This window comes from Cupressus sempervirens, chromosome 9 (genome assembly GCF_028749045.1).
Source record: "Cupressus sempervirens isolate cs-2001-9-10 chromosome 9, ASM2874904v1, whole genome shotgun sequence".
Taxonomy (NCBI): Eukaryota; Viridiplantae; Streptophyta; class Pinopsida; order Cupressales; family Cupressaceae; genus Cupressus; species Cupressus sempervirens.
Genome location: NC_143126.1, coordinates 754453169 through 754470719, shown reverse-complemented (window position 1 = coordinate 754470719; position 17551 = coordinate 754453169). Strand labels below are relative to the sequence as shown.

The window sequence follows — 17551 nt, the reverse complement described above, 5'->3', positions numbered from 1 at the left end:
AATGGATATAAGTTCATCATCACATCTACAGAATATTTCATGAAATGGGTAGAGACAGTCCCTCTCACAGTTGCTAATGGAAAAACTGTAGCACTTTTCATCACAAACTACATCATTTGTAGATATGGTGTACCATCCTCAATCATTACTAAAAATGGAGGATAGTTCAAGAATAAAGACCTCAAGGAACTGTGCAAGAAATTCAAGATCATGCAACATTAGTCTTCCATTTATTACCCCTAGGGTAATGGCCAAGCAAAGGCATCTAATAATGCAATCCTCAAAATTCTTCATCACATAGTCAGCAAATCAGGGAGAGACTAGCATCTTCAGATCAATCCAGCTCTGTGGGCATATAGGACAAGCATCAGAACTCCAATAGGGTTTGTGCCCTTTGCATTAGTTTATGGAGTGAATGTTGTGCTACCAATTGAGGTCAAGATTCCTACTCTGCAAATCTCCATGAAGGGCCTGATTACAGATGATGATTACAGAATATCTCAGCTACAAGAGCTAGTACTGCTGGATGAACATTGACAAGTGGCGTGTGATCAACTGTGAGCATATCAACAATGAATGGCAAGGAGCTACAATTGGAAGGTCAGGCCATGTGACTTCCAGCTGGGTGACCTCATCTTGAGAGAGAACCCTAAGAATCAATAATAGTGAGTGCAAAAGGGAAAGTTTGAACCAAACTAGCTAGGTCCTTACATCATTACTGTAGTATATGGATCTGGCACCTATCAACTTTCCACAACTGAAGGAGAAGTGCTTAAAGAGCCTATCAACACTCTCAACCTAAAGTGGTTTTATAGTTGATTTAATCTTAGCAAGCTCTCTGTACATATCTATATGTCCGTAAAAAATCAAAAAAATCAGAAAAAAGTCCAAAAAAAAATTGTTACCCTAGTTGAAAACCTAGCAATAGGCACCTTCGTAACACAAAAAAAAAAAAAAAAGAAGTGTCATTGGTGAAAACCTAGAAATAGGCATCATGGTAGCAAAAATAGAGAATCTTGCCGAGAAGGTGAAAACCTGGTAAACAAGCACCTCTTATTCCCAATGCTCCATTCTACAACACACCTTCAGGTTTTTTGTACAGTCACTTTCATGCTTTCGCTTTCTTGCTTTTCCTACTTTCTGCTCATGTATCCATGGATTGAGTCTTCTCACAGCTCGAGGGCATTCCCCCTTAGTGTCACTCCTTTTGAGATTCTCCTCATAGAATCTCCTTTGCAACAGTCAGCATTGGTCCTCACTGCATCTACCTACTGTCGCTAGTGTCACTCCTTTTGAGATTCTCCTCATAGAATCTCCTTTATGACAGTCACCAATGGTCCTCACTATGTCTGCCTACTATCGCTAGTGTCACTATTTTTGATATTCTCCTCATAGAATCTCCTTTGCGATAGTCACCAGTGGTTCTCACTACGTCTGCCTACTATCGCTAGTGACACTCTTTTCAAGATTCTCCTCATAGAATCTCTTTTGCAATAGTCACTAGTTGTTTTAGCTGTGTCTACCTACTATTGCTAAGGTCATGTCTGCAGATTCCTTTATGGAACATCTCTCTTGCGTTAGTCACTAGTCATCCTGGTTATGTCTGTCTACTATCACTCAGTCTTTCTTAGGTTCTTCATCGTGAAGATTCCTCTTTGACCTCAGTCACCAGTTGTTCTGACTATGTCTGCCTACTATTGTCACCTTACTAAAGAGATTTATTTCAAACATGATCTGGACACTGACACTTGACATTAATCCCAAAACATTGAACTCAAAAATGATATATTTGTTTGGATATTTTGAGCATTTTCTTTGTTTGCTTTATTTTTCTTATCATATCCCCTCAAGAAACTTGATGATGTCATCTTCAACTAGAGAAGTAATGACTGAGGCATGATCTTTTCTTTTCTTTCTATTTGTAGTTTAGTTCCAATAAGTTGATTTATTCCTATAAGAGGGGTGTCCACTATAAGAGCCTCCATCTCATATTGGATGTTCATGTGTACCTCAACTCCTTTTATATGAATATGCCAATAACGTTGGTTTTCTCCTTGTTTTTTGGAGTGAACTCTTCATGCTACAGTAAATACTGATACTCGTCCTACTAAGTGAACATATGAGTCACTGCGAGTATATCTAGCACACCTCTGTCTCAAGTTATGAACACAAAGGTCATTGTTGACATAATAAATACTAAATGCTTAGCATAAGATGGATCTCCCGTGTGTTTGGTGTGTCTGTTATTCAAGCAACATTTAGGTCATCCTAGCATTTATGCTTTGATGCTTATGTTAACTTGCTATATTAAAAGGGACAAATGTTCTAGTCATTCTGGCTTCTTGTGCCTCAAATTATTACATTTAATCCTGACAAACCAATAACGTATGTTATATTCATATTTCCATGATTGCAATGTCAGTGAGAATTGTATGACCTATGAGCTTTTTTCTATATCTAGTGATGATTAAATATCAAGGCTTGGTAATCAGACATAGGGTTGCATTTAACATAGTCTTGCATTACATACTTCATTTGCATAAGCACACAATTCGATGGTCATTATGTTCCTACCCTTTGTAATGAAGGATTGGGGGGCATCTCCACATGTATCCGATTCCTCCATGATTGCACAAGCATTTGGTTCGTCAATTCACACTCCTCAATGGAATCTCTATCACTGTCAAGCAAAAATATGGAACACTACGTGAGATGTTAGTCCATACATATACATTCTATCCAAGTACAACATACATCTCATGTACATCAAAGTAAAGAAAAACAGATAATGACATGTACATAGGAATACTCGGCTCAAGATCTCATGTATATATATATATATATATATATCAAAAGAATGGGTCAGTACAAAAATGGGCACTACTCGAGCGTAATCGATCAAAAAAAGATATATTTGGTGCTGGCACACCAATCAATACATAGCCAGGGATCAAAATTAGAGATCAAGCACAGAGCATCTAACTCTATCCTGCACCCTCACCTCTTGGAGGAGCAGGAGTAGAAGGTGATGGAGGCGGCAGTGGCATATCTGGTCAGGAAAGAGGTTATGCGCCCCCAGACTATCGCACATATTGAGAAAAGTGTTGCACCTAGAGTGTCTCATCTACACCGCACTAGTATATGCAGCATAGTAATATGTTGCCTGAGCTGACTAAAACTAGATCTCATCTTGTGCCAGCTCCAATCGTCTCTTTATAGTCTCGGTGCACTTTCTCCAAAGATCTGTATCCCATTATCACTCCACCAACTGTGCATCCTAGACTGCGACTGCAATTTGTAAATCTCCCAAATGTCAAGAGGCCACGCGAATCCACTCTCGATACCACCATACTACGTCCTACACCCCAACTACAAGCTAATTTGGTATGTCCTCATCAAGCATCTCAGGTGCCTGCTGCTATGGTGGTGCCTGCAGTTGTGGTGGTACCTGCTGCTGTGGATGTGCCTCCTGCTGAGGGGCCTCCTCCTCTGTCCTCTGCATGCGGTGCCGACTCTGTCCAGTCCCACTATCCTCGACACTTGGGTCTGATCCCATCTGACATAGGGGAATTTGTATCTACTGAACTTAGTGCTGGACTCGTGACTACTGCTATGGCTAAACTGGTGGTTGTGGCTATGCCTGCTGCTACAGGGGCACCTATCTCTCTACCTACCCTACCATCCTCACTAGATCTGTAAAACATGGGAATAGATGGCTGATAAAAAATGCCTGATATTCAAGCATCATCCCAGTATCTACTACCTCTAGTAGGTAGTCCCATTGAACTGCAACTAAGCTATGAATGTCTATCATGGATCACCCTAGATCCATCCATGCTTGCCATCCTCACTTAATGTCCTTTTGCAACCTGGCATAGGTGCAGTACTCAGCAAAAATGTCTTGTGGTTGGCCATACTGCTGCCACACTCATGAGATCATGAATCTCTCAATAATAGATGTCGTCCTGCATGCCAAAGGTCAAGAACTGAACATCCATGGTAACTCTCTAGGAGCATCATCTGATTCCTCCGTCTCTCACTAGGGTCGCCATACAATAGACACCAGGTCATCAAGATGTATCCTCCACTGCTCTGTCTTACCCAGGTGGGCATGGGTAATGTGCCCTCGATATCTACATATATAGGGCTCCATGGGCTCTCTAGCATCCTTAAAAATTGGTCTACATATAGGAAGATGCTCCTAAGCCCAGATCTGCAAAACATATACTTTGACTACCGTGATCTTCTTCTCATGGAAGATGACCTCGTTCATCTCATGGAAAAGGTGAGCCAGCATGCACTGACCCCACCCAAAGATCTCAGGTGCCTCTAGCATCTTGTGGAGCATGACTCCCCACTCACACTCCAAATCATGTTATCCTTTGTCAGGACATAAGAAACAACTCAAAAATATAGCCAACATAGCTGCTAGCCTATGTGTCAGTCCATAAGTGTGCATAAGCTCATCCCAGCTGATGGCCCTGCCCCTCAGTAGCTCTCACCCAAATACAATAGACAATTCCTCTATCCCTACTCAGGGCACTGTATCATAGACAACTCGAGCGTCATGGAAAGGAATCCACAAAATCCTCCATATATCCTTTGGTGTGATGGTCATCTCACCCATCGACAAGTGGAAGGCATTCATCTCTGAATGGAAACACTCAACCAATGCAGTGAGAAGGCCATGATTCACCATCACAGCTAGAATTTGGCATAATGAAAACAAACCTAATTGGGCAATGTGTGGCCGATCAGCATCATCGAAACTTCACAATAGCTCCCCATATGGTGGAAAATGAGAATTGAATGCGACATCACCAAAAACCTCCTACATGCACGATAACAAACAACAAAAGAAAAAATGATTATCAAGTCAAAATGATCCATCAAAACAAATTAAAATGCAATTTTGAGTGCAAAAATAAAACTTTTAAACATAACTATCATGGGATTTCGTTCAAAATTCGTGAAATCTCGCACGAAGTTCTCCCAATTTTGAGCGAAAACATTTTTTCTTCATGCGAAGAATCATGTCGTCATGTGAAAAAAGCGCTATTCATTCGAGAAAATAGTTTTGCATGCAAAAAGAGATTTTTTCATGCGAGAAACGAACCACCTCGCACAAAGAATCTCATTCTTTGCACCAAACCTAATGCTTCCTGCGCAAAGATCCTCCCGCCGTGCGCAAAGAAACAGTGCACCCTATTTCTTCGCATGAAGAAAGAATATCTTTGCGTGAAAACCAATAGGTCTCACATGAAGAGAGATTGGACCCCCTAAAAATATGCTAAAATGTGCAATAAATGACATCAAAATGCGTGAAAGTGAAATTACGAAGGAAGGGAATCGATGACTCATCGGTGGTCCATAGTCTGCTGGGCGGCTGTGACATCTAGAGTGCTCAAATAGATGATGTCTCATGCTAACAGCCATGTCTCTCTTAGAGGTCAAATCAATAGAAGACAAAAAGCACAAATGAATTGAAAATGACCCCTCGAGTTTTTATATAGCTGTTGACCAAATTTTTCAAAGTGCTTAGATTTGCGTGAAAATCACACCCCTGGCTAATTTGACCATTCTAAATTCATTTTTGGGATCAAATTCAAAATTTGACACACCTAAGAGCCTCAAAAATGCATTTTAAAATTTTGGGGACCGACACAATCGAACGCTTATGTAGCCCAAATCTTTTTGATACTTTGTGATTCTTGGAATCCTTTCAACTTTACATTCTCAATATTTTCAAAATCCATTTTGAAAATAGTCAACTCAAGTCAACTATACCTAAACTTGGTCAACTTTTGGTCAAACTTAGTCTTTGCGACCTTGCAATCACTTCGGATCAACTTCCAAATTTCTTCAAATCATTTCTGATCTCTTCATATTTCCTCAGATCATTCTAATCCCTTTATATTTCTTTGGATCATTATGATCTCTTTATATTTCCCTAGATCATTCTGATCTCTTCAATTTCTTCTGATCATTCTGATCTCTTCATCTTTTATTTAGATCATTCTAATCTCTTCTACATTCTATTGAATCTCAAATTTGATATACTGCTTTACATCATTTTTTGGTGTGTCATCTTTCAATTTTTCTCCCGAGGGGGCAGGATGATTACATCATTGAATACCTATTGCTTGGGGCATCTAGTTCCCATCTGTTGGAAATAATCAAGACTAGCAAGGTTACTTAGAGGTGAGGGGTGAATCAGTAACTCTTAAAATTTTAAATCAGTTCTACATAATAACATATTCGTCATTCATCCATCTAATCTAGTGTATGCATGAAAAGATAAACACATGAACACACTGATTTGGTGACCCAAAAACTTTCCAATTAGAAAGTAAAACTGGGGTGGGGATGATACCCACAAAACTTCAATACTACAGTATAAAGTTGGCCTATTAAGGCTTACAATGATCACTTCTGATGATCTGCCCTGTTAGGAGCAAGTAGGATTGCTAGATCCACCTTGTTAGAGGATTTGCAAACATACAATGAAGTATGCCCTCTATTAGGAGATTTACAATAGACTGTTAAGTCTACCCTTTTAAAATATTTACAAACTGATTCACCTATTAGGATGAAGTAATAGATCTAGTTACAACTGATTGCTGATAAGATCCTTTAGGCTCTGATCACCTGATGTGATAGATATAACTTTTCTGCATCTATATTGACCTTGCTTTATTCCTTTGTTCTGCTATTGATTTTCTTTCCTTCTTCACAAAATATTGCAATATAACACCAACAATGACATATAACATTGCTTCTCTTCAAATTATATATACCATTCCAATATTTACACTAGCAAGGTTGACCAAATACAAGTGAACAAATCATTACTGAGTTGGCCAGATAGTAGAAAACTTGGGTTCCTCAAACTGACTTGGTGACCTTTTGATACTCAGCATCCACTACAATACACTGCATCATCATGCACTCAGTAAGAGTAGAGGCACGGTCCATACTAATCACTCTAAGTATCTTGGAACTTGGTAACCATTGGTGACTCAGTGAATATTGTGTCACTCTATGAAAATTGAATCTATTGATAACCTTCTTCACTTGGTAAACATTGATTCCTTCATTTACCTTGTTTACTCAGTAAAAACTAAGTCCTTCATTTACCTTGATCACTTGATAAACACTAAGTCCTTTGTTTACCTTGATCACTCGGTAAACACTATGAAACTCAGTGACCACTAACTGCTTGGAGAACACTATTATGTTCAGTAACCACTATGAATTTGGCAAACACTGCTAAACTGCCCATATGCTTGGTTTCAAAAGGAATGCTCGATATAAACTTGTAGACTGAGTGATGAGCTTGGTAAGCATCCAGAATCAAATAAGTGTTTGCACTAATGACAAATATACCTTAATTCCAACAATCTCCCCTTTTGGCATTAGTGAGAAAAACACTTATGAGTCAAAACTTATATACAACATCTGACATACTGACGTTTGATTCTACTGAATATACATGGCTTCCTTACATATAACTCCCCCATACAATATACACAAAGTATTTACATGAGTTATATGACTTTTATTCACAGTATCTCTTTGTCCCTTTTGTACATTTATCTCACCAATATTTCAATATATCTTCCTGAGTATTTCTTTCTCCCCCTTTTTGACAATAATGCCAAAGAATAAAATAATGTATTTACATAGAGACACCAAAATGTGAGATAAATTTAGAATGTACCTTGAGAATGAGTTGCAGAGTCTTATCCCAATTCTCTTGCAAGATTTTGCATGTGGATAGAGCTACTTGAACTTCTACAAAAAATTTAATTACATGATCTGCCACAAAGAAATTGTTGTCATGGATCAATGTTTTGGAGTATGCAATATGTTTCTGCATTGTGTCCATGATAGGAAGAATCATGTTCTGGATATCTAGCAGTGTAGACCGAACCCTTCCTTCTTCTCTAAGCAACTCTGCCTACTTCTCTGACAAAAATTTGATCCTAAGGTGATGAGATGAGCTTGAATTGGGGTCAAGCTTCAAGTTTTGTGCACTTGCCTTTAGATCCTCATCTATCTTATTCAGTTTCTCTCTTATCTCTTTAGTATACTCGGTAACATCACAAAGCTTAGCAAAAAGAGATGTTACATTATTAAAAGAATTTTCAATGTTGGCCAAAACTATGGTTAATTCAACCTATTTTATTGCTATATGTTGAGCAATGTGCTCAAGCACTTTATTATCAAACTTCTTTTCTACCTTCTCCATAAACTTTTCTTGACCAGAGGTTTCCTCATTGAATTTATTTACAGCCTCTTCTAACTGAATCAAAATGTGTTGAGTAGAATCGACTTCAACACCTATAGCTTCTATAATTATATTTTGGGAATTCTCAATTATTCTATATTCCTTATCCCTTTCAGACCTTTGTTGCTTCTACATAGCCTTCATCTTGATTAGTTGGCTAGCATACCTCATTTCTTCAATGGTAGCATTTTCATAGTCAATCTTTTGAATTACTATCTCTGTGTCTAAGTTAGTATCTTCAAGAATTTCTTTTCCAGTGATCATAAGTCTTAATGGTTGCTTTTGTTTGACTTATGTGATGACTGGTTTGACCTTAAGAATAGACACAATAGTAGAGATGGAAGGACTAGCAGTGAAAACTGGGATGCTTGAGGATTGAGTGCCAATAGGAGTATATACCAGATCAAAAATTGGAGTACTTGCCAAAAATGGTGATACACTTGGTAATGTAGTATCTGAACTAACTGGGTCTGAAGTAGATGCAAATAATGCTGACAAAATTGTAGAACAAATTGGAATTGACAAAATTGTGGAACTTACTGCTATATCGACTGATGATGATGGAGCTGAGGAGGCTAGCTTGGTAGCTGAAGAAGAGGGATGCAGCTCGGTAGTTGAAGTGGTAGACACTTTCATTGATGATACCTAGAGCTGAGATGTGGCAGGTACAGATGATAAATCTGATGTAGATGTTATCAAACGTACTGAAGCTGACTCCAACCTTGATGATGTCATAGTTTTAGGTGGAAAGTGAGGAAGGGATGCAATAACTACTGCTGCAATTTTCATCAGATCATCTTCCTCCTTATCTTCCTCTTCAGCTTCTTCCTCCTTGTCTTCTTCCTCTTTATCTTCCATCAGTGCATGGAGCTCTCCTTGTGAAATTGTGATGGATGGAGTGCTATCAAACTCATCATCGTTGTTGCTGTCATCATCTTTGATTTCCAATGGGTCTTCACTGGGCTTATGTAGATGATAGATTTTTTTCCACATGTTTGTAGCATCATTTACAACATGCTCAATATCTTTGATCAAAATCAAATAGGTGTGGAATCTGATCATTATTTTACCTTCATGGCTTTTCATTTCAATTTTTACTTTTGCTCCAGTGAGACTTGGTTGAAGGTTCTTCAGGGATTGCTCATAAATATCTTTTACCATTTGGGTGGCTGACTCCCATCTCGGTTGCAATCTCACCAGTAGTTCTTTTGAGATTTGAGGGCCAATCTAGTCTAGGGAGTATTTCCATTTACCCATCTTATTGAGTACTAGTTCCTCAATCTACATTTTCTTAGCATCTGTTCTAGTTTCAAATTTCAATGCCTTGAAATTTGTGATGCTAGCTCCTTCTTCTAATAGTTTGAGCCTTTGCTCGAATTTGGGTGCAGGCTTGACTAGTATAGGTTCCTGCTTACCTTTTCTGGTTCTTTTGGTAAATACTGCAATAGGATTCTTCTTAGGTTTGGTAATGATTACTCTACCTTTCTTCTTTGTCTATTCTTCTATAGATTCTACTTCTCCTTCTTCTTCTCCTCCTTCTTCTTCTTCACCTTCTTCATCTTCACCTTTTCCCTCGGTAAGCATAAGAGGGCTAGTATCAGTTTTTAACTTAGCAATTTTCCTCTTACCTTTGTTAATTTCCTGAGGCAACTTGATTTCAATTTCAATTCTTTCTTTTTCCTCATCATAGGTACCAAATGTTGGAACATTGGGAATAGCTGGCTCATTCACGATTGCTTCATCAATATTCAGTTCATAAGGCAATGGTTTTACCCATACCACACGGGGTTGACTACCTATATATACACTTTTTCACAATCAACCATGAAACATACATCTTCCTTATAGTCTTCAACAAGCTTAGGGGGAATTCTATACCTGTTGTTCATTCTCTCTTTGAAATCTTCAAAATAATTATCCATTACTTTATCAAAATTTATACCCATTTCTGCAATAAACTCATTGATTTGATACAAAACTGGAATATCTTTTCTCCATACAATTGTACCTTTAGAAGGGAAAAACTTTTGTACATAGAAAAATAAACAAACTGACAAAGAACCAAATTTGCAAGGATTGTTCTTTGAAGTCCTTATGCTATCCATATTTTTGTTTAGTTGCTTCAACAGCACATCTACTAGGTCAAATTTCATAATCTTCTTTACAACCTTATAGGCTAAGTCCACAGCCTCATAGGGCACACTATTCAATCTACTAGAAGTATACATCTTATATGAAATTAAATGAATTCCAAATCTTAGCTCTACATCAGATACATTGTTAAGTTTCAATCCTCTGCCATCCCATTCAGCTAGGGTTAACTTCTGAAGTTCATCCTAACTTAGGGTTTTAGTGGTTTTGGATTTTCTCAACATAGGTAAACCCATGATCTTATGAATCATCTTTTTCATTATCAGGATGGGTTTCTCTAACCACAACTGACCATTATGCACATGGCTTAAAATGTATTTTATCCATTTCATTTGAAAGTTCCTTGGCAAGTGCAGGATATGGGTCAAACCTTTGGTTTCCAGATGTTTGAACTCGGGTTTGAGGGTTCCATCCACACATAACTAAGCTAGGGCATTATCCATATCTAGTGTCCATATCTCTTGAATAGTGCATTTGAAATGAGTATGAATGTCATTTATAAGTAGTACCTTGGGTGGAATCCACGATTGAGCTCCATGTGGGTCGAGCAATTTAGCTATGGCAGGAACAAGCTTGAAGCTAGGTGCTTTCCATTCCACTCCCTTCACAAGCATTTTAGAGCCTCTCTTTTCCTTGCTACTGCTAGTACTCATGGATGCCATTGATGTTTGATGAGTGAATGATTTCATAAAACAAATTTTTTTCTCAAAAATCACTTCAAATCACTTGAACTCACTTGCGTGCTCTTGGAAATCTCTTCACTCTATATATTCTAAATTTGGGGTGAAAAATGAGATCAAATTTTGCCTTTTTTTTTAATGAAAAATTTGTCATTATTGCTCGAGTACGAAGGTAGATGAGATGACCTAGGGTTTGTCAAATAGTCACTGACTTACTCGGTAAACCTTGCAACTTGGTGAATAAACAAAACTTTAGTTACTCTTGACCTACCTTGGTAAGGTCTTCAACCAACCTTGCTCGGTAGATGCAACATAGTGAATGATAACCTTTCTTTGAACTTTGTATCTGAAATACTGATTTGACCATTTGCACTTTTTCACTCTAGAACTGCTTAAGATATGGCTATAAGATATAGTTCTTGATTCCTCTTAAATCTAATTGGAAATGGTGGAGTCACCCATTTCTTGAGTGACATGACCATCATTTGAGCTATCTTGCTCAGTAGATTTAGGAATCCACTGTTGTCTCATCTGATTCTAAATGTTATCAGCTTTAGCTTTCTTTTCATCTTCAATTCTTCCATTATTCATGCAATTCTTGGCTATATGACCAAGTTTAGTACAAGTGTAACATCTTATGGTTGTGTCCTTCTTTCTTAGGTGATGTCTTGCATAGTTTATCCCAATGTGTCCATATTCTCCACAATAGTGACACCTGCACCAAGTATTGTAGTCCCAACCAAATATTGCTTTGATAATCTGTTTGGATGGATTGAATGCTTTGGATCTACATACAGATGCCTTGTGACCTTGTTTCTTGCATTTGTGACATTTGCCTTCAAACTTTAGTTTCTCTTTGCATTCATTTGCTTTGTGACCATGCTGATTGCAATTGTAGAATATCCATTGAATTTTTCCTTTCCATTACTCCAACATTTTTTTGATGTATGACCTATCTTGCCACAGTGATTGCAAGTGGGTCTTTGATTCCTTTGAGCACCTTTCTTGAAGGTTTCACCTTCTTCTTTGTATCCAAGACCATCTTTACCTTTTTTTTCTATGAAAGTTTTGCTCACTTTGCTGATTTAATTGAGTCATGTCTATTTGAGATTTCATCATTCTTTCATTGACTTTCCTTTTAGTGATCAACTCATTTTCCAAACTTTCATTGATTTTTCTTTTAGATCTTAGATCACTTTGTAAGCTTGCATTGATTTTTCTTTCAGTGATTAAATCATTCCTCAAACTTTCATTCTCAGATCTTAGATTCATAATTTCTTCATTTGCATTAGATAGTCCTACAAGATCTTCATACTGAAGGGATTGATTATTTCTTACCTCTAAGTCTTCATTTTCCTTGTTTCTCTATTCCAAAACTTCACATAGCCTGATGGATTGGATTTTTTGTTCTCTTTTGAGCTTTCTTACTTCTTCCTGTAGAGAACCATTCTTTTCTAGGAGTTCCTTGATTGCTTCATTAGCTTCATTTAAACTGCTTGATGGTAAAAGGTCTTCAATCTTTTCTTCAATATACTGATGATCTTTCATTTTTCTTGCAAGTTCCTTTCTTCTTTTTAGAGATTGAGAAAGATTCTCCTTTGCTTCTTTAAGTTGAGCCATGGCTATTTCTAGATCTAGCTTTTCATTCTCAATAGATTTGTCAAGTCTGAATATCTCCATTGTCCTTGATCTTTTCTCAAGCTGTCAAACTTTATCCTAAGAACCAGAAAGCTCTGATACCAATTTTTGGAAATAATCAAGACTAGCAAGGTTACTGAGAGAAGAGGGGTGAATCGATAACTCTTAAAAGTTTAAATTAGTTTTGCATAATAACATATTCATCATTCATCCATCTAATCTACTATATGTATGAAAAGATAAACACATGAACACACTGATTTGGTGACCCAAAAACCTTCCAATTAGAAAGTAAAATTGGGGTGGGGATGATACCCACAAAACTTCAATATTGCAGTATAAAGTTCTCCTATCAAGGCTTACAATGATCACTTCTAATGATCTACCTTATTAGGAGGAAGTAGGATTGCTAGATCCACCTTGTTAGAGGATGTACAAATGTACAATGAAGTATGCACTCTATTAGGAGATTTACAAAAGACTGTTAAGTCTACCATTTTAAAAGATTTACAAACTAATTCACCTGTTAGGATGAAGTAGTGGATCTGGTTACAACTGATTATTGATAAGATCCTTTAGGCTCTAATCACCTGATGTGATAGATATAACTTTTCTGTATCTATGTTGACCTTGCTGTATTCCTCTATTCTATTGTTGATTTTCTTTCCTTCTTCACAAAATATGGCAATATAACACCAACAATGACATACAAAATTGCTTCTCTTCAAATGATATATACCATTCCAATATTTACAATGGTAAGGTCAGCCAAACAAAAGTGAACAAATCATTAGTAAGTCAGCCAGATAGTAGAAAACTCGAGTTCCTCAAACTGACTTGGTGACCTTCTGATACTCAGCATCCACTACAATACACTGCATCATCATGCACTCAGTAAGAGTAGAGGCATGGTCCATAATAATCACTCTAAGTATCTTGGAACTTGGTAACCATTGGTGACTTGATGAATATTGTGTCACTCGGTGAAAACTGAATCCATTGATAACCTTCTTCACTTGGTAAACATTGATTCCTTCATTTACCTTGTTTACTTGGTAAACACTAAGTCCTTTGTTTACCTTGATCACTCGATAAACACTAAGTCCTTTGCTTACCTTGATCACTCGATAAACACTATGAAGCTCGGTGACCACTAACTGCTTGGAGAACACTGTTCTACTCGGTAACCACTATGAACTTGGCAAACACTGCTGAACTACACATATGCTTAGTTTCCAAAGGAATGCTTGGTATAAACTTGTAGACTGAGTGATGAGCTCGATAAGCATCTAGAATCAAATAAGTGTTTGTATTAATGACAAATATACCTTAATTCCAACACCATCTTATGTCCTTATCACTTGGGGCATCTCATCACTCGGGGCATCTTGTTCCCTTCTATCTGGCATCTTTGCTATCTATCTTATCTTTTCATCAATTGATCAACCTTATAATAGTTCTTATCATAGTTTGATGGACATGTATTGGGACAGTCTAAACCCCCACTCCTAAGGATCAAGCCTCATTCTAGGGATGATTCTACGACTCATGATTGGACCTTGTTATCTTTTATCAATCTTAGGTATCTAGGTGTTCTATCTGGATCCTTGAATGTTAAGCTCTGTTTAGGAGATAGTCTTCTAAATGCTTTCAATCTTAGGTATCTAGGTTTTCTATCTAGATCCTTGAAGATTAAACTCTGTTCTGGAGATAATCTTCTAAATGCTATCAATTTTAGGTATCTAGATGTTCTATCTAGTGTATATGCTACTTTAGTATGTTAAAAACACTAAATTAAAACAATCAAAAAGTATTTACATACTAATTTAACATAACTTCATGAGAGACAAAGTGAAGTCCTCAAATGAGAATATGAGCCATGGATAGGCTCTCTCAATGAGGATGATCACTTGATGTAGAGGTGTGTCTAATAGCTAAGATGGCTTGATTATTTATGTATGCTCAAATGCTCAAATGGGCTTTAATGGAGGATTTTTGATAGATTTTGGTGAATAGATTTGATGTAAAAAAATGGCTTCTCAAAATGGAATTATGGCTTTACTTTCTAGATTGTGTTAAAATGGCTTGGGAGAGGATTCCTTAAATAGGAAAAGGGCTTGAGGGATCAAGGGCTAGGATGCAAGGATGGGAGAAAGCTTATGGAAGGTTTAGATTGAATGAGAGGAGAGCACATGGATTGTGCTTTCTTACAACCAATAAGGGAGCGACACATGTCATAGGGTCTTTGGCTAGAGAAAGAGGGGTTGAGGGGTCAACAAAGGAGGCTCAAAGCTCATAAAGATCCTCATAATGGCTTGGAAGAGCAATGAATGGGCTTGTAAGAGTCATTTATGGCTTTGTGGGCTTCATAAAGTTTTATGGTTGGGACATTTGTGAGAGAGTTGAGATATTTTGACTTGGGTTGGATTAAGAAAGTATTAAGCTCGACTTAGGAATGTGCAAATGATTAAGGCTTGGATTAGGCTTGGGTTAAGATTAGATTAGGCTTGATAAAGATGGGCAAGTGGATGGCATTTAATGAGGGTGGGTGAAGGAGGAGATATTTGTTGGCTTTTGTTTGGGTTAGCAAGTCTTAACCCATGTTTAGGGAATGTGACAAGGTTGGGGGGGGGGGGGGATTAGGATTACAGTCAAAGGTAAGGATTGACATCTTCTAGAAGAATCTAGGCTTTGGATGAGGATGAAGACTTTCTAGAAGAGTCTAGAACTTCCTAGGATGAGGATAAATAAGGTTTTTAGGAAATAAATAAGGTTTTATTTATTTAAAGGGTTTGGGTTGAGGAGATATTTATTAAAATATTTTTAATAAACATGAGAATTAATATTTAATCTTAATTAAATATTTTGAGATGGGATTAGGGGTAGGAAATGATGGCATTAGCCTTTAATCAAAATTAAAGAAGAATTAGAAGATTTTGGAAGAGGTTAGTGGTCTTAAGGAAATTGGCCAAGTTTTGGGCAAAAAATAAATTATTTATTTATTTTGAAATTTTTGGTCAATTTATTGATTAAATAATTAATAAATAAGGAAATAATGTTTAAATAAGATTTAAACATTTTTTGGAGGGATTCCTTAATTAAATATTTTTAATTGAGATAAAGGGATTTAATGGCATATAAATAAATTAAATAATTAATTAATAAATGATGATGTCATCAGGGACTTTTTCAGAAAATAAAAGTACTTTATTTTCTAAAGGATTTTGGTGTCTACATCTGGATCCTTAAAGATTACACTCTATTCCGGAGATAGTCTTTTAAATGCTACCAATCTTAGGTATCTAGGTGCTCTACTTAGATTCCTTGGGATTAAGCTCTATTCTAGAGATAGTCCTTAAAAGCTTATCAATTGGTCTCTGTGTCATCAACTTCGGAACCAATCTCATCTTTGCATCATGCTTTCTAATTTTCTTTGAATTGAACGTGTTGCTCGCACATTCATTCAAAGAGGGGCAAAATGTAATACCCCAAAATTGGCTCATTGCCATGATACCAATTCTGGTCTATTTCTGACCAATCCTAAATTCCTATTCCATTAGGCAAATTCTTATTCGGCTACTTGCTACTTGACTTAATTGTCAGATGTAGGAAAACCTAATCTACATTCATCACGCTTATTATTTAATTCTTATAGTATTTACTCATATTAGTCACATTAAATGTATTGATTAATATTTAATTTAATTACTAAGTATTTATACTTTAATTAAATTAAATTATATCCTAAGGCTAATGTACTATGGAATTAAATTTATTTAATTTAATAGATGTGCCTCAAAAAAGTTATTTAATTAAATGGGAAGTCATTCCTAATTAATTAAATGAAGTTATTTAATTAAATAAGAAAAGTGTCTCTAATTAATTAAATAGAATTATTTAATTAAATAGAACAGGTAATTATGAGAGCATATCTCATTTTATTAAATTAAATATCTCAATAAAATCTCTCTTCAGTTCAAAAAAGGAAATTCCCAGTTGACTGTTGATCAAATTAGAAGTGACCCAAATCACTTGCTTTTACACTAAAGTCTATCTGAGTTGACTGGCTCTTACTCTTAGATCTGAGTTAGTTAACTCCCTTTGATTTGAGAATCTTCCTTTATGACTAAACTTCATCTTCAATCCTGACCGTTGATTGAAATCAATCTTGACCGTTGATGGATTCTAGAAAAGTCTATTTATGAGACCTTCATCTCTTCATTTTTGAGGAGGTTGGATGAGAATTTGCATCGAATTGTTGTTGGATTGTGCATTCATTTGAGCTCATTACTTTCATAAGATATTCATTTTCTAGTTTAATCTCATTTAGCATAATATGCATACATTTTATCATAATCTTCTTTTACATGTTCTTAGATTAAACGTGCATACTCCATTCTAGATTAATCTACATTCTCATATAGATTAGTCGCATTTTCTTTTAAATCCTTCATTCATAGGGGGTCTGGTTTCTTAACACCTCAAATCTGAGGATATCTAACAAGCAATTCCCTTCAGATAGAAGGCAATAGGTTGCCTTGCTGGCTGATTTTTGGATGAACAATCTAATATTCATTCTGGGATGAATCCACAAATAAGGACTGTGTTGAAGTGTGTGTGAACACATAGGCCACATTTTCACATATACACAAGAAAGCTATGATGCACAAAGAATTTACCTAAGAACAGGGCCATTGCAGGAGCATGCTGCTAAAATTGGCACCTTGCCTGTGATTATAGCCAGAACCCCAGAGCCATTGCTAAAAAGGCATTTCAGCCTTAGAGCTCAAGC

General features: G+C 36.7%; 1 pseudogene; it reads left to right on the top strand.

Annotated features, from left to right (window-relative positions):
- The first annotated feature begins 3420 nt into the window (after positions 1–3420).
- The window catches only part of LOC149540875 (chaperone protein ClpB1-like), a 33059-nt pseudogene continuing 18928 nt past the window's right edge, over positions 3421–17551 (top strand).